This window comes from Petromyzon marinus, unplaced genomic scaffold (genome assembly GCF_048934315.1).
Source record: "Petromyzon marinus isolate PM22_M1 ecotype Great Lakes invasive population unplaced genomic scaffold, UKy_Petmar_22M1.pri1.0 PM_G_Scaffold_43, whole genome shotgun sequence".
NCBI classification, from domain to species: Eukaryota; Metazoa; Chordata; class Hyperoartia; order Petromyzontiformes; family Petromyzontidae; genus Petromyzon; species Petromyzon marinus.
Genome location: NW_027422995.1, coordinates 305659 through 323934, shown reverse-complemented (window position 1 = coordinate 323934; position 18276 = coordinate 305659).

Genomic DNA, 18276 nt, shown 5'->3' with positions numbered 1-18276 from the left:
TATTTAATGAGCCTAAGTTGCTGAAATGTCTATTTAATAAGTCGATTTAATAAGTCAAAGTTGCTAAAATAAGCCTATTTAATAAGGCTATTTAATAAGCCTAAGTTGCTGAAATAAGCCTATTTAAGGAGGCTATTTAATGAGCCTAAGTTGCTGAAATAAGCCGATTTAATAAGCCTAAGTTTCTGAACTAAGCCTATTTAAAAAGGTCTATTTAATAAGTCTAAGTTGCTGAAATAAGCCTATTTAATAGGCCTATCTAATAAGTCTAAGTTGCAGAAATAAGCATATTTCATAAGCCTATTTAATGAGCCTAAGTTGCTGAAATGTCTATTTAATAAGTCGATTTAATAAGTCAAAGTTGCTAAAATAAGCCTATTTAATTAGGCTATTTAATAAGCCTAAGTTGCACAAATATGCCTATTTAAGGAGGCTATTTAATGAGCCTAAGTTGCTGAAATAAGCCGATTTAATAAGCCTAAGTTTCTGAACTAAGCCTATTTAAAAAGGTCTATTTAATAAGTCTAAGTTGCTGAAATAAACCTATTTAAAAATGCTATTTAATACGCCCAAGTTGCTGAAATAAACCTGATTAATAAGGCTATTTAATAAGCGTAAGTTGCTGAAATAAGCCAATTTAATCAGTGTAAGTTGCTGAAATAAGCCTATTTAATGAGCCCAAGTTGCTGAAAGAAGCCTATTTAATAAGGCTATTTAATAAGCCTAAGTTGCTGAAAGAAGCCTATTTAATAAGCGTAAGTTGCTGAAATAAGGCTATTTAATAAGTCTAAGTTGCTGAAATAAGCCTATTTAATAAGCCTAAGTTGCTGAAATAAGCCTATTTAATAAGCCTAAGTTGCTGAAATAAGCCTATTTAATAGGCCTATCTAATAAGTCTAAGTTGCAGAAATAAGCATATTTCATAAGCCTATTTAATGAGCCTAAGTTGCTGAAATGTCTATTTAATAAGTCGATTTAATAAGTCAAAGTTGCTAAAATAAGCCTATTTAATAAGGCTATTTAATAAGCCTAAGTTGCTGAAATAAGCCTATTTAAGGAGGCTATTTAATGAGCCTAAGTTGCTGAAATAAGCCGATTTAATAAGCCTAAGTTTCTGAACTAAGCCTATTTAAAAAGGTCTATTTAATAAGTCTAAGTTGCTGAAATAAGCCTATTTAATAGGCCTATCTAATAAGTCTAAGTTGCAGAAATAAGCATATTTCATAAGCCTATTTAATGAGCCTAAGTTGCTGAAATGTCTATTTAATAAGTCGATTTAATAAGTCAAAGTTGCTAAAATAAGCCTATTTAATTAGGCTATTTAATAAGCCTAAGTTGCAGAAATATGCCTATTTAAGGAGGCTATTTAATGAGCCTAAGTTGCTGAAATAAGCCGATTTAATAAGCCTAAGTTTCTGAACTAAGCCTATTTAAAAAGGTCTATTTAATAAGTCTAAGTTGCTGAAATAAACCTATTTAAAAATGCTATTTAATACGCCCAAGTTGCTGAAATAAACCTGATTAATAAGGCTATTTAATAAGCGTAAGTTGCTGAAATAAGCCAATTTAATCAGTGTAAGTTGCTGAAATAAGCCTATTTAATGAGCCCAAGTTGCTGAAAGAAGCCTATTTAATAAGGCTATTTAATAAGCCTAAGTTGCTGAAAGAAGCCTATTTAATAAGCGTAAGTTGCTGAAATAAGGCTATTTAATAAGTCTAAGTTGCTGAAATAAGCCTATTTAATAAGCCTAAGTTGCTGAAATAAGCCTATTTAATAAGCCTAAGTTGCTGAAATAAGCCTATTTAATAGGCCTATCTAATAAGTCTAAGTTGCAGAAATAAGCATATTTCATAAGCCTATTTAATGAGCCTAAGTTGCTGAAATGTCTATTTAATAAGTCGATTTAATAAGTCAAAGTTGCTAAAATAAGCCTATTTAATAAGGCTATTTAATAAGCCTAAGTTGCTGAAATAAGCCTATTTAAGGAGGCTATTTAATGAGCCTAAGTTGCTGAAATAAGCCGATTTAATAAGCCTAAGTTTCTGAACTAAGCCTATTTAAAAAGGTCTATTTAATAAGTCTAAGTTGCTGAAATAAACCTATTTAAAAATGCTATTTAATACGCCCAAGTTGCTGAAATAAACCTGATTAATAAGGCTATTTAATAAGCGTAAGTTGCTGAAATAAGCCTATTTAATCAGCGTAAGTTGCTGAAATAAGCCTATTTAATAAGCCCAAGTTGCTGAAATAAGCCTATTTAATAAGGCTATTTAATAAGCCTAAGTTGCTGAAAGAAGCCTATTTAATAAGCGTAAGTTGCTGAAATAAGGCTATTTAATAAGTCTAAGTTGCTGAAATAAGCCTATTTAATAAGCCTAAGTTGCTGAAATAAGCCTATTTAATCAGCGTAAGTTGCTGAAATAAGCCTATTTAATAAGCCCACGTTGCTGAAATAAGCCTATTTAATAAGGCTATTTAATAAGCCTAAGTTGCTGAATAAGCCTATTTAATAAGCCTAAGTTGCTGAAATAAGCCTATTTAATAAGTCTAAGTTGCTGAAATAAGGCTATTTAATAAGCCTAAGTTGCTGAAATAAGCCTATTTAATAAGCCTAAGTTGCTGAAATAAGGCTATTTAATAAGTCTAAGTTGCTGAAATAAGCCTATTTAATAAGTCTAAGTTGCTGAAATAAGCCTATTTAATAAGTCTAAGTTGCTGAAATAAGGCTATTTAATAAATCTAAGTTGCTGAAATAAGCCTATTTAATCAGCGTAAGTTGCTGAAATAAGCCTATTTAATAAGCCCACGTTGCTGAAATAAGCCTATTTAATAAGGCTATTTAATAAGCCTAAGTTGCTGAAAGAAGCCTATTTAATAAGCGTAAGTTGCTGAAATAAGGCTATTTAATAAGTCTAAGTTGCTGAAATAAGCCTATTTAATAAGCCTAAGTTGCTGAAATAAGCCTATTTAATAAGCCTAAGTTGCTGAAATAAGCCTATTTAATAGGCCTATCTAATAAGTCTAAGTTGCAGAAATAAGCATATTTCATAAGCCTATTTAATGAGCCTAAGTTGCTGAAATGTCTATTTAATAAGTCGATTTAATAAGTCAAAGTTGCTAAAATAAGCCTATTTAATTAGGCTATTTAATAAGCCTAAGTTGCAGAAATATGCCTATTTAAGGAGGCTATTTAATGAGCCTAAGTTGCTGAAATAAGCCGATTTAATAAGCCTAAGTTTCTGAACTAAGCCTATTTAAAAAGGTCTATTTAATAAGTCTAAGTTGCTGAAATAAACCTATTTAAAAATGCTATTTAATACGCCCAAGTTGCTGAAATAAACCTGATTAATAAGGCTATTTAATAAGCGTAAGTTGCTGAAATAAGCCTATTTAATCAGCGTAAGTTGCTGAAATAAGCCTATTTAATAAGCCCAAGTTGCTGAAATAAGCCTATTTAATAAGGCTATTTAATAAGCCTAAGTTGCTGAAAGAAGCCTATTTAATAAGCGTAAGTTGCTGAAATAAGGCTATTTAATAAGCTTAAGTTGCTGAAATAAGCCTATTTAATAGGCCTATCTAATAAGTCTAAGTTGCAGAAATAAGCATATTTCATAAGCCTATTTAATGAGCCTAAGTTGCTGAAATGTCTATTTAATAAGTCGATTTAATAAGTCAAAGTTGCTAAAATAAGCCTATTTAATAAGGCTATTTAATAAGCCTAAGTTGCTGAAATAAGCCTATTTAAGGAGGCTATTTAATGAGCCTAAGTTGCTGAAATAAGCCGATTTAATAAGCCTAAGTTTCTGAACTAAGCCTATTTAAAAAGGTCTATTTAATAAGTCTAAGTTGCTGAAATAAACCTATTTAAAAATGCTATTTAATACGCCCAAGTTGCTGAAATAAACCTGATTAATAAGGCTATTTAATAAGCGTAAGTTGCTGAAATAAGCCTATTTAATCAGCGTAAGTTGCTGAAATAAGCCTATTTAATAAGCCCAAGTTGCTGAAATAAGCCTATTTAATAAGGCTATTTAATAAGCCTAAGTTGCTGAAAGAAGCCTATTTAATAAGCGTAAGTTGCTGAAATAAGGCTATTTAATAAGTCTAAGTTGCTGAAATAAGCCTATTTAATAAGCCTAAGTTGCTGAAATAAGCCTATTTAATACGCCTAAGTTGCTGAAATAAGCCTATTTAATAGGCCTATCTAATAAGTCTAAGTTGCAGAAATAAGCATATTTCATAAGCCTATTTAATGAGCCTAAGTTGCTGAAATGTCTATTTAATAAGTCGATTTAATAAGTCAAAGTTGCTAAAATAAGCCTATTTAATAAGGCTATTTAATAAGCCTAATTTGCTCAAATAAGCCTATTTAATGAGGCTATTTAATGAGCCTAAGTTGCTGAAATAAGCCGATTTAATAAGCCTAAGTTTCTGAACTAAGCCTATTTAAAAAGGTCTATTTAATAAGTCTAAGTTGCTGAAATAAACCTATTTAAAATGCTATTTAATACGCCCAAGTTGCTGAAATAAACCTGATTAATAAGGCTATTTAATAAGCGTAAGTTGCTGAAATAAGCCTATTTAATAAGCCTAAGTTGCTGAAATAAGCCTATTTAATAAGGCTATTTAATTAGTCTAAGTTGCTGAAATAAACCTATTTAATAAGCCTAAGTTGCTAAAATAAGCCTATTTAATGAGGCTATTTAATAAGTCCATTTAATAAGCCTATTTAATAAGCCTATTTAATAAGTCTATTTAATAAGCCTATATAATAGGCCTATTTAATAAGTCTAAGTTGCTGAAATAAGCCTATTTAATAAGCCTAAGTTGCTGAATAAACTAATTTAATAAGTCTAAGTTGCTGAAATAAGGCTATTTAATAAGCCTAAGTTGCTGAAATGAGCCTATTTAATAAGCCTAAGTTGCTGAAATAAGGCTATTCAATAAGTCTAAGTTGCTGAAATAAGCCTATTTAATAAGCCTAAGTTGCTAAAATTTAATGAGGCTATTTAATAAGTCTATTTAATAAGCCTATTTAATAAGCCTATTTAATAAGCCTATTTAATAAGTCTATTTAATACGTCTATTTAATAAGCCTATTTAAAGAGTATTCAATGAGCCTATTTATTAAGCCTATTTATTGAGCCTATTTAATAAGCCTATTTATTAAGCCTATTTATTAAGCCTATTTATTGAGCCTATTTAATAAGCCTATTTATTAAGCCTATTTAATATGCCTATTTAATAAGTCTATTTAATAAGCCTATTTAATAAGCCTATTTAATAAGCCTATTTAATAAGCCTATTTAATAAGCCTATTTAATAAGTATTTAATGAGCCTATTTAATCAGTCTATTTAATAAGCCTATTTAATAGACCTATTTAATAAGTCTAATTTGCTGAAATAAGCCTATTTAATAAGCCTAAGTTGCTAAAATAAGCCTATTTAATGAGGCTGTTTAATAAGTCTATTTAATAAGCCTACTTAATAAGCCTATTTAATGAGCCTATTTAAAAAGCCTATTTAATAAGTCTATTTAATAAGTCTATTTAATACACCTATTTAATAATTATTTAACGAGCCTATTTAATAGGCCTATTTATTGAGCCTATTTAATAAGCCTATTTAATAAGCCTATTTAATAATCCTATTAATTAAGCCTATTTAATGAGCCTATTTAATAAGCCTATTTATTGAACCTATTTAATAAGTCTATTTAATAAGCCTATTTAATAAGCATTTAATGAGCCTATTTAATAAGCCCAAGTTGCTCAATAAGCCTATTTAATAAGCCTAAGTTGCTGAAATAAGCCTATTTAATAAGCCTATTTAATAAGCCTAAGTTGCTGAATAAGCCTATTTAATAAGCCTAAGTTGCTGAAATAAGCCTATTTAATAAGTCTAAGTTGCTGAAATAAGGCTATTTAATAAGCCTATGTTGCTGAAATAAGCCTATTTAATAAGCCTAAGTTGCTGAAATAAGGCTATTTAATAAGTCTAAGTTGCTGAAATAAGCCTATTTAATAAGTCTAAGTTGCTGAAATAAGCCTATTTAATAAGTCTAAGTTGCTGAAATAAGGCTATTTAATAAGCGTAAGTTGCTGAAATAAGCCTATTTAATCAGCGTAAGTTGCTGAAATAAGCCTATTTAATAAGCCCAAGTTGCTGAAATAAGCCTATTTAATAAGGCTATTTAATAAGCCTAAGTTGCTGAAAGAAGCGTATTTAATAAGCGTAAGTTGCTGAAATAAGGCTATTTAATAAGTCTAAGTTGCTGAAATAAGCCTATTTAATAAGCCTAAGTTGCTGAAATAAGCCTATTTAATAAGCCTAAGTTGCTGAAATAAGCATATTTAATAGGCCTATCTAATAAGTCTAAGTTGCAGAAATAAGCATATTTCATAAGCCTATTTAATGAGCCTAAGTTGCTGAAATGTCTATTTAATAAGTCGATTTAATAAGTCAAAGTTTCTAAAATAAGCCTATTTAATAAGGCTATTTAATAAGCCTAAGTTGCAGAAATATGCCTATTTAAGGAGGCTATTTAATGAGCCTAGTTGCTGAAATAAGCCGATTTAATAAGCCTAAGTTTCTGAACTAAGCCTATTTAAAAAGGTCTATTTAATAAGTCTAAGTTGCTGAAATAAACCTATTTAAAAATGCTATTTAATATGCCCAAGTTGCTGAAATAAACCTGATTAATAAGGCTATTTAATAAGCGTAAGTTGCTGAAATAAGCCTATTTAATCAGCGTAAGATGCTGAAATAAGCCTATTTAAAAAGCCCAAGTTGCTGAAATAAGCCTATTTAATAAGGCTATTTAATAAGCGTAAGTTGCTGAAATAAGGCTATTTAATAAGTCTAAGTTGCTGAAATAAGCCTAGTTAATAAGCCTAAGTTGCTGAAATAAGCCTATTTAATGAGCCTAAGTTGCTGAAATAAGCCTATTTAATAGGCCTATCTAATAAGTCTAAGTTGCAGAAATAAGCATATTTCATACGCCTATTTAATGAGCCTAAGTTGCTGAAATGTCTATTTAATAAGTCGATTTAATAAGTCAAAGTTGCTAAAATAAGCCTATTTAATAAGGCTATTTAATAAGCGTAAGTTGCTGAAATAAGCCTATTTAATAAGCCTAAGTTGCTGAAATAAGCGTATTTAATAAGGCTATTTAATAATTTCGATTTAAAGCTTTCGTGACTGCAATGATTCATCTTCTTTGGTTCTTTCGGTAAAGTCACGTAGAATGAGAATAAAATAATAAATTGATAAAATAAAATAACACAATAATATTCTCACGACGTATCGGCCACAACACAAGAGGCCTTCATCAGGTGAAGGGAGCGAGACTGTCTGGTAGGACAGCGCTGTCCTACCAGACAGTCTCGCTCCCTTCACCTGATGAAGGCCTCTTGTGTTGTGGCCGAAACGTCGTGAGAATATTATTGTGTTATTTTATTTTATCAATTTATTATTTTATTCTCATTCTACGTGCTATTTAATAAGTCTAAGTTGCTGAAATAAACCTATTTAATAAGCCTAAGTTGCTAAAATAAGCCTATTTAATGAGGCTATTTAATAAGTCCATTTAATAAGCCTATTTAATAAGCCTATTTAATATGCCTATTTAATAAGCCTATTTAATACGCCTATTTAATAAACCTATTTAATAAGTATTTAATGAGCCTATTTATTAAGTCTATTTAATAAGCCTTTTTAATAAGCCTATTTAATAAGTCTATTTAATAAGCCTATATAATAGGCCTATTTAATAAGTCTAAGTTGCTGAAATAAGCCTATTTAATAAGCCTAAGTTGCTGAATAAACCAATTTAATAAGTCTAAGTTGCTGAAATAAGGCTATTTAATAAGCCTAAGTTGCTGAAATGAGCCTATTTAATAAGCCTAAGTTGCTGAAATAAGGCTATTCAATAAGTCTAAGTTGCTGAAATAAGCCTATTTAATAAGCCTAAGTTGCTAAAATAAGCCTATTTAATGAGGCTATTTAATGAGTCTATTTAATAAGCCTATTTAATAAGCCTATTTAATAAGCCTATTTAATAAGCCTATTTAATAAGTCTATTTAATAAGTCTATTTAATAAGCCTATTTAAAGAGTATTCAATGAGCCTATTTATTAAGACTATTTATTGAGCCTATTTAATAAGCCTATTTATTAAGCCTATTTATTAAGCCTATTTATTGAGCCTATTTAATAAGCCTATTTATTGAACCTATTTAATAAGTCTATTTAATAAGCCTGTTTAATAAGCCTATTTAATAAGTATTTAATGAGCCTATTTAATAAGCCCAAGTTGCTTAATAAGCCTATTAAATAAGCCTAAGTTGCTGAAATAAGCCTATTTAATAAGCCTATTTAATAAGCCTAAGTTGCTGAATAAGCCTATTTAATAAGCCTAAGTTGCTGAAATAAGCCTATTTAATAAGTCTAAGTTGCTGAAATAAGGCTATTTAATAAGCCTAAGTTGCTGAAATAAGCCTATTTAATAAGCCTAAGTTGCTGAAATAAGGCTATTTAATAAGTCTAAGTTGCTGAAATAAGCCTATTTAATAAGTCTACAGTTGCTGAAATAAGCCTATTTAATAAGTCTAAGTTGCTGAAATAAGGCTATTTAATAAATCTAAGTTGCTGAAATAAGCCTATTTAATCAGCGTAAGTTGCTGAAATGAGCCTATTTAATAAGCCCACGTTGCTGAAATAAGCCTATTTAATAAGGCTATTTAATAAGCCTAAGTTGCTGAATAAGCCTATTTAATAAGCCTAAGTTGCTGAAATAAGCCTATTTAATAAGTCTAAGTTGCTGAAATAAGGCTATTTAATAAGCCTAAGTTGCTGAAATAAGCCTATTTAATAAGCCTAAGTTGAAGAAATAAGGCTATTTAATAAGTCTAAGTTGCTGAAATACGCCTATTTAATAAGTCTAAGTTGCTGAAATAAGCCTATTTAATAAGTCTAAGTTGCTGAAATAAGGCTATTTAATAAATCTAAGTTGCTGAAATAAGCCTATTTAATCAGCGTAAGTTGCTGAAATAAGCCTAATTAATAAGCCCACGTTGCTGAAATAAGCCTATTTAATAAGGCTATTTAATAAGCCTAAGTTGCTGAAAGAAGCCTATTTAATAAGCGTAAGTTGCTGAAATAAGGCTATTTAATAAGTCTAAGTTGCTGAAATAAGCCTATTTAATAAGCCTAAGTTGCTGAAATAAGCCTATTTAATAAGCCTAAGTTGCTGAAATAAGCCTATTTAATAGGCCTATCTAATAAGTCTAAGTTGCAGAAATAAGCATATTTCATAAGCCTATTTAATGAGCCTAAGTTGCTGAAATGTCTATTTAATAAGTCGATTTAATAAGTCAAAGTTGCTAAAATAAGCCTATTTAATTAGGCTATTTAATAAGCCTAAGTTGCAGAAATATGCCTATTTAAGGAGGCTATTTAATGAGCCTAAGTTGCTGAAATAAGCCGATTTAATAAGCCTAAGTTTCTGAACTAAGCCTATTTAAAAAGGTCTATTTAATAAGTCTAAGTTGCTGAAATAAACCTATTTAAAAATGCTATTTAATACGCCCAAGTTGCTGAAATAAACCTGATTAATAAGGCTATTTAATAAGCGTAAGTTGCTGAAATAAGCCTATTTAATCAGTGTAAGTTGCTGAAATAAGCCTATTTAATAAGCCCAAGTTGCTGAAATAAGCCTATTTAATAAGGCTATTTAATAAGCCTAAGTTGCTGAAAGAAGCCTATTTAATAAGCGTAAGTTGCTGAAATAAGGCTATTTAATAAGTCTAAGTTGCTGAAATAAGCCTATTTAATAAGCCTAAGTTGCTGAAATAAGCCTATTTAATAGGCCTATCTAATAAGTCTAAGTTGCAGAAATAAGCATATTTCATAAGCCTATTTAATGAGCCTAAGTTGCTGAAATGTCTATTTAATAAGTCGATTTAATAAGTCAAAGTTGCTAAAATAAGCCTATTTAATAAGGCTATTTAATAAGCCTAAGTTGCTGAAATAAGCCTATTTAAGGAGGCTATTTAATGAGCCTAAGTTGCTGAAATAAGCCGATTTAATAAGCCTAAGTTTCTGAACTAAGCCTATTTAAAAAGGTCTATTTAATAAGTCTAAGTTGCTGAAATAAACCTATTTAAAAATGCTATTTAATACGCCCAAGTTGCTGAAATAAACCTGATTAATAAGGCTATTTAATAAGCGTAAGTTGCTGAAATAAGCCTATTTAATCAGCGTAAGTTGCTGAAATAAGCCTATTTAATAAGCCCAAGTTGCTGAAATAAGCCTATTTAATAAGGCTATTTAATAAGCCTAAGTTGCTGAAAGAAGCCTATTTAATAAGCGTAAGTTGCTGAAATAAGGCTATTTAATAAGTCTAAGTTGCTGAAATAAGCCTATTTAATAAACCTAAGTTGCTGAAATAAGCCTATTTAATACGCCTAAGTTGCTGAAATAAGCCTATTTAATAGGCCTATCTAATAAGTCTAAGTTCCAGAAATAAGCATATTTCATAAGCCTATTTAATGAGCCTAAGTTGCTGAAATGTCTATTTAATAAGTCGATTTAATAAGTCAAAGTTGCTAAAATAAGCCTATTTAATAAGGCATTTTAATAAGCATAAGTTGCTGAAATAAGCCTATTTAAGGAGGCTATTTAATGAGCCTAAGTTGCTGAAATAAGCCGATTTAATAAGCCTAAGTTTCTGAACTAAGCCTATTTAAAAAGGTCTATTTAATAAGTCTAAGTTGCTGAAATAAACCTATTTAAAAATGCTATTTAATACGCCCAAGTTGCTGAAATAAACCTGATTAATAAGGCTATTTAATAAGCGTAAGTTGCTGAAATAAGCCTATTTAATAAGCCTAAGTTGCTGAAATAAGCCTATTTAATAAGGCTATTTAATTAGTCTAAGTTGCTGAAATAAACCTATTTAATAAGCCTAAGTTGCTAAAATAAGCCTATTTAATGAGGCTATTTAATAAGTCCATTTAATAAGCCTATTTAATAAGCCTATTTAATACGCCTATTTAATAAGCCTATTTAATACGCCTATTTAATAAACCTATTTAATAAATATTTAATGAGCCTATTTATTAAGTCTATTTAATAAGCCTTTTTAATAAGCCTATTTAATAAGTCTATTTAATAAGCCTATATAATAGGCCTATTTAATAAGTCTAAGTTGCTGAAATAAACCTATTTAAAAATGCTATTTAATATGCCCAAGTTGCTGAAATAAACCTGATTAATAAGGCTATTTAATAAGCGTAAGTTGCTGAAATAAGCCTATTTAATCAGCGTAAGTTGCTGAAATAAGCCTATTTAAAAAGCCCAAGTTGCTGAAATGTCTATTTAATAAGTCGATTTAATAAGTCAAAGTTGCTAAAATAAGCCTATTTAATAAGGCTATTTAATAAGCGTAAGTTGCTGAAATAAGCCTATTTAATAAGCCTAAGTTGCTGAAATAAGCGTATTTAATAAGGCTTTTTAATAAGTCTAAGTTGCTGAAATAAACCTATTTAATAAGCCTAAGTTGCTAAAATAAGCCTATTTAATGAGGCTATTTAATAAGTCCATTTAATAAGCCTATTTAATAAGCCTATTAAATACGCCTATTTAATAAGCCTATTTAATACACCTATTTAATAAACCTATTTAATAAGTATTTAATGAGCCTATTTATTAAGTCTATTTAATAAGCCTTTTTAATAAGCCTATTTAATAAGTCTATTTAATAAGCCTATATAATAAGCCTATTTAATAAGTCTAAGTTGCTGAAATAAGCCTATTTAATAAGCCTAAGTTGCTGAATAAACCAATTTAATAAGCCTAAGTTGCTAAAATAAGCCTATTTAATGAGGCTATTTATTAAGCCTATTTATTAAGCCTATTTATTGAGCCTATTTAATAAGGCTATTTATTAAGCCTATTTAATACGCCTATTTAATAAGTCTATTTAATAAGCCTATTTAATAAGCCTATTTAATAAGCCTATTTAATAAGCCTATTTAATAAGCCTATTTAATGAGCCTATTTAATCAGTCTATTTAATAAGCCTATTTAATAGGCCTATTTAATAAGTCTAAGTTGCTGAAATAAGCCTATTTAATACGCCTAAGTTGCTAAAATAAGCCTATTTAATGAAGCTGTTTAATAAGTCTATTTAATAAGCCTACTTAATAAGCCTATTTAATGAGCCTATTTAAAAAGCCTATTTAATAAGTCTATTTAATAAGTCTATTTAATACGCCTATTTAATAAGTATTTAACGAGCCTATTTAATAAGCCTATTTATTGAGCCTATTTAATAAGTCTATTTAATAAGCCTATTTAATAAGTATTTAATGAGCCTATTTAATAAGCCAATTTATTGAGCCTATTTAATAAGCCAATTTATTGAGCCTATTTAATTATCCTATTTAATAAGCCTATGTAATGAGTCTATTTTATAAGCCTATTTAATACGCCTATTTAATAAGCCTATTTAATAAGTATTTAATGAACCTATTTAATAAGCCTAAGTTGCTGAATAAGCCTATTTAATAAACCTAAGTTGCTGAAATAAGCCTATTTAATAAACCTATTTAATAAGCCTAAGTTGCTGAATAAGCCTATTTAATAAGCCTAAGTTGCTGAAATAAGCCTATTTAATAAGTCTAAGTTGCTGAACGAAGGCTATTTAATAAGCCTAAGTTGCTGAAATAAGCCTAAGTTGCTGAAATAAGGCTATTTAATAAGTCTAAGTTGCTGAAATAAGCCTATTTAATAAGTCTAAGTTGCTGAAATAAGCCTATTTAATAAGTCTAAGTTACTGAAATAAGGCTATTTAATAAGTCTAAGTTGCTGAAATAAGCCTATTTAATCAGCTTAAGTTGCTGAAATAAGCCTATTTAATAAGCCCAAGTTACTGAAATAAGCCTATTTAATAAGGCTATTTAATAAGCCTAAGTTGCTGAAAGAAGCCTATTTAATAAGCGTAAGTTGCTGAAATAAGGCTATTTAATAAGTCTAAGTTGCTGAAATAAGCCTATTTAATAAGCCTAAGTTTCTGAAATAAGCCTATTTAATAAGCCTAAGTTGCTGAAATAAGCCTATTTAATCAGTGTAAGTTGCTGAAATAAGCCTATTTAATAAGCCCAAGTTGCTGAAATAAGCCTATTTAATAAGGCTATTTAATAAGCCTAAGTTGCTGAAAGAAGCCTATTTAATAAGCGTAAGTTGCTGAAATAAGGCTATTTAATAAGTCTAAGTTGCTGAAATAAGCCTATTTAATAAGCCTAAGTTGCTGAAATAAGCCTATTTAATAGGCCTATCTAATAAGTCTAAGTTGCAGAAATAAGCATATTTCATAAGCCTATTTAATGAGCCTAAGTTGCTGAAATGTCTATTTAATAAGTCGATTTAATAAGTCAAAGTTGCTAAAATAAGCCTATTTAATAAGGCTATTTAATAAGCCTAAGTTGCTGAAATAAGCCTATTTAAGGAGGCTATTTAATGAGCCTAAGTTGCTGAAATAAGCCGATTTAATAAGCCTAAGTTTCTGAACTAAGCCTATTTAAAAAGGTCTATTTAATAAGTCTAAGTTGCTGAAATAAACCTATTTAAAAATGCTATTTAATACGCCCAAGTTGCTGAAATGAACCTGATTAATAAGGCTATTTAATAAGCGTAAGTTGCTGAAATAAGCCTATTTAATCAGCGTAAGTTGCTGAAATAAGCCTATTTAATAAGCCCAAGTTGCTGAAATAAGCCTATTTAATAAGGCTATTTAATAAGCCTAAGTTGCTGAAAGAAGCCTATTTAATAAGCGTAAGTTGCTGAAATAAGGCTATTTAATAAGTCTAAGTTGCTGAAATAAGCCTATTTAATAAGCCTAAGTTGCTGAAATAAGCCTATTTAATACGCCTACGTTGCTGAAATAAGCCTATTTAATAGGCCTATCTAATAAGTCTAAGTTGCAGAAATAAGCATATTTCATAAGCCTATTTAATGAGCCTAAGTTGCTGAAATGTCTATTTAATAAGTCGATTTAATAAGTCAAAGTTGCTAAAATAAGCCTATTTAATAAGGCTATTTAATAAGCCTAAGTTGCTGAAATAAGCTTATTTAAGGAGGCTATTTAATGAGCCTAAGTTGCTGAAATAAGCCGATTTAATAAGCCTAAGTTTCTGAACTAAGCCTATTTAAAAAGGTCTATGTAATAAGTCTAAGTTGCTGAAATAAACCTATTTAAAAATGCTATTTAATACGCCCAAGTTGCTGAAATAAACCTGATTAATAAGGCTATTTAATAAGCGTAAGTTGCTGAAATAAGCCTATTTATTCGGCGTAAGTTGCTGAAATAAGCCTATTTAATAAGCCCAAGTTGCTGAAATAAGCCTATTTAATAAGGCTATTTAATAAGCCTAAGTTGCTGAAAGAAGCCTATTTAATAAGCGTAAGTTGCTGAAATAAGGCTATTTAATAAGTCTAAGTTGCTGAAATAAGCCTATTTAATAAGCCTAAGTTGCTGAAATAAGCCTATTTAATAAGCCTAAGTTGCTGAAATAAGCCTATTTAATAGGCCTATCTAATAAGTCTAAGTTGCAGAAATAAGCATATTTCATAAGCCTATATAATGAGCCTAAGTTGCTGAAATGTCTATTTAATAAGTCGATTTAATAAGTCAAAGTTGCTAAAATAAGCCTATTTAATAAGGCTATTTAATAAGTCTAAGTTGCTGAAATAAACCTATTTAAAAATGCTATTTAATACGCCCAAGTTGCTGAAATAAACCTCATTAATAAGGCTATTTAATAAGCGTAAGTTGCTGAAATAAGCCTATTTAATAAGCCTAAGTTGCTGAAATAAGCCTATTTAATAAGGCTATTTAATAAGTCTAAGTTGCTGAAATAAACCTATTTAATAAGCCTAAGTTGCTAAAATAAGCCTATTTAATGAGGCTATTTAATAAGTCCATTTAATAAGCCTATTTAATAAGCCTATTTAATACGCCTATTTAATAAGCCTATTTAATAAGTCTATTTAATAAGCCTATATAATTGGCCTATTTAATAAGTCTAAGTTGCTGAAAAAAGCCTATTTAATAAGCCTAAGTTGCTGAATAAACTAATTTAATAAGTCTAAGTTGCTGAAATAAGGCTATTTAATAAGCCTAAGTTGCTGAAATGAGCCTATTTAATAAGCCTAAGTTGCTGAAATAAGGCTATTCAATAAGTCTAAGTTGCTGAAATAAGCCTATTTAATAAGCCTAAGTTGCTAAAATAAGCCTATTTAATGAGACTATTTAATAAGTCTATTTAATAAGCCTATTTAATAAGCCTATTTAATAAGCCTATTTAATAAGCCTATTTAATAAGTCTATTTAATACGTCTATTTAATAAGCCTATTTAAAGGGTATTCAATGAGCCTATTTATTAAGCCTATTTATTGAGCCTATTTAATAAGCCTATTTATTAAGACTATTTATTAAGCCTATTTATTGAGCCTATTTAATAAGCCTATTTATTAAGCCTATTTAATACGCCTATTTAATAAGTCTATTTAATAAGCCTATTTAATAAGCCTATTTAATAAGCCTATTTAATAAGCCTATTTATTGAGCCTATTTAATAAGTCTATTTAATAAGCCTATTTAATAAGCCTATTTAATAAGTATTTAATGAGCCTATTTAATCAGTCTATTTAATAAGCCTATTTAATAGGCCTATTTAATACGTCTAAGTTGCTGAAATAAGCCTATTAAATAAGCCTAAGTTGCTAAAATAAGCCTATTTAATGAGGCTGTTTAATAAGTCTATTTAATAAGCCTACTTAATAAGCCTATTTAATGAGCCTATTTAAAAAGCCTATTTAATAAGTCTATTTAATAAGTCTATTTAATACGCCTATTTAATAAGTATTTAACGAGCCTATTTTAATAAGCCTATTTATTGAGCCTATTTAATAAGCCTATTTAATAAGCCTATTTAATAAGCCTATTAATTAAGCCTATTTAATGAGCCTATTTGATAAGTCTATTTAATAAGTCTATTTAATAAGCCTATTTAAAGAGTATTCAATGAGCCTATTTATTAAGCCTATTTATTGAGCCTATTTAATAAGCCTATTTATTAAGCCTATTTATTAAGCCTATTTATTGAGCCTATTTAATACGCCTATTTATTAAGCCTATTTAATACGCCTATTTAATAAGTCTATTTAATAAGCCTATTTAATAAGCCTATTTAATAAGCCTATTTAATGAGCCTATTTAATGAGCCTATTTAAAAAGCCTATTTAATAAGTCTATTTAATAAGTCTATTTAATACGCCTATTTAATAAGCCTATTAATTAAGCCTATTTAATGAGCCTATTTAATAAGCCTATTTATTGAACCTATTTAATAAGTCTATTTAATAAGCCTGTTTAATAAGCCTATTTAATAAGTATTTAATGAGCCTATTTAATAAGCCCAAGTTGCTGAATAAGCCTATTTAATAAGCCTAAGTTGCTGAAATAAGCCTATTTAATAAGCCTATTTAATAAACCTAAGTTGCTGAATAAGCCTATTTAATAAGCCTAAGTTGCTGAAATAAGCCTATTTAATAAGTGTAAGTTGCTGAAATAAGGCTATTTAATGAGCCTAAGTTGCTGAAATAAGCCTATTTAATAAGCCTAAGTTGCTGAAATAAGGCTATTTAATAAGTCTAAGTTGCTGAAATAAGCCTATTTAATAAGTCTAAGTTGCTGAAATAAGCCTATTTAATAAGACTAAGTTGCTGAAATAAGGCTATTTAATAAATCTAAGTTGCTGAAATAAGCCTATTTAATCAGCGTAAGTTGCTGAAATAAGCCTCTTTAATAAGCCCAAGTTGCTGAAATAAGCCTATTTAATAAGGCTATTTAATAAGCCTAAGTTGCTGAAAGAAGCCTATTTAATAAGCGTAAGTTGCTGAAATAAGGCTATTTAATAAGTCTAAGTTGCTGTAATAAGCCTATTTAATAAGCCTAAGTTGCTGAAATAAGCCTATTTAATAAGCCTAAGTTGCTGAAATAAGCCTATTTAATAGGCCTATCTAATAAGTCTAAGTTGCAGAAATAAGCATATTTCATAAGCCTATTTAATGAGCCTAAGTTGCTGAAATGTCTATTTAATAAGTCGATTTAATAAGTCAAAGTTGCTAAAATACGCCTATTTAATACGGCTATTTAATAAACCTAAGTTGCTGAAATAAGCCTATTTAATGAGGCTATTTAATGAGCCTAAGTTGCTGAAATAAGCCGATTTAATAAGCCTAAGTTTCTGAACTAAGCCTATTTAAAAAGGTATATTTAATAAGTCTAAGTTGGTGAAATAAACCTATTTAAAAATGCTATTTAATACGCCCAAGTTGCTGAAATAAACCTGATTAATAAGGCTATTTAATAAGCGTAAGTTGCTGAAATAAGCCTATTTAATAAGCCCAAGTTACTGAAATAAGCCTATTTAATAAGGCTATTTAATAAGTCGAAGTTGCTGAAATAAACCTATTTAATAAGCCTTAGTTGCTAAAATAAGCCTATTTAATGAGGCTATTTAATAAGTCCATTTAATAAGCCTATTTAATAAGCCTATTTAATACGCCTATTTAATAAGCCTATTTAATACGCCTATTTAATAAACCTATTTAATAAGTATTTAATGAGCCTATTTAATAAATCTATTTAATAAGCCTTTTTAATAAGCCTATTTAATAAGTCTATTTAATAAGCCTATTTAATAGGCCTATTTAATAAGTCTAAGTTGCTTAAATAAGCCTATTTAATAAGCCTAAGTTGCTGAATAAACCAATTTAATAAGTCTAAGTTGCTGAAATAAGGCTATTTAATAGGCCTAAGTTGCTGAAATGAGCCTATTTAATAAGCCTAAGTTGCTGAAATAAGGCTATTCAATAAGTCTAAGTTGCTGAAATAAGCCTATTTAATAAACCTAAGTTGCTAAAATAAGCCTATTTAATGAGGCTATTTAATAAGTCTATTTAATAAACCTATTTAATAAGCCTATTTAATAAGCCTATTTAATAAGCCTATTTAATAAGTCTATTTAATAAGTCTATTTAATAAGCCTATTTAATAAGAATTCAATGAGCCTATTTAATAAGCCAATTTATTGAGCCTATTTAATAAGCCAATTTATTGAGCCTATTTAATTATCCTATTTAATAAGCCTATGTAATGAGTCTATTTTATAAGCCTATTTAATACGCCTATTTAATAAGCCTATTT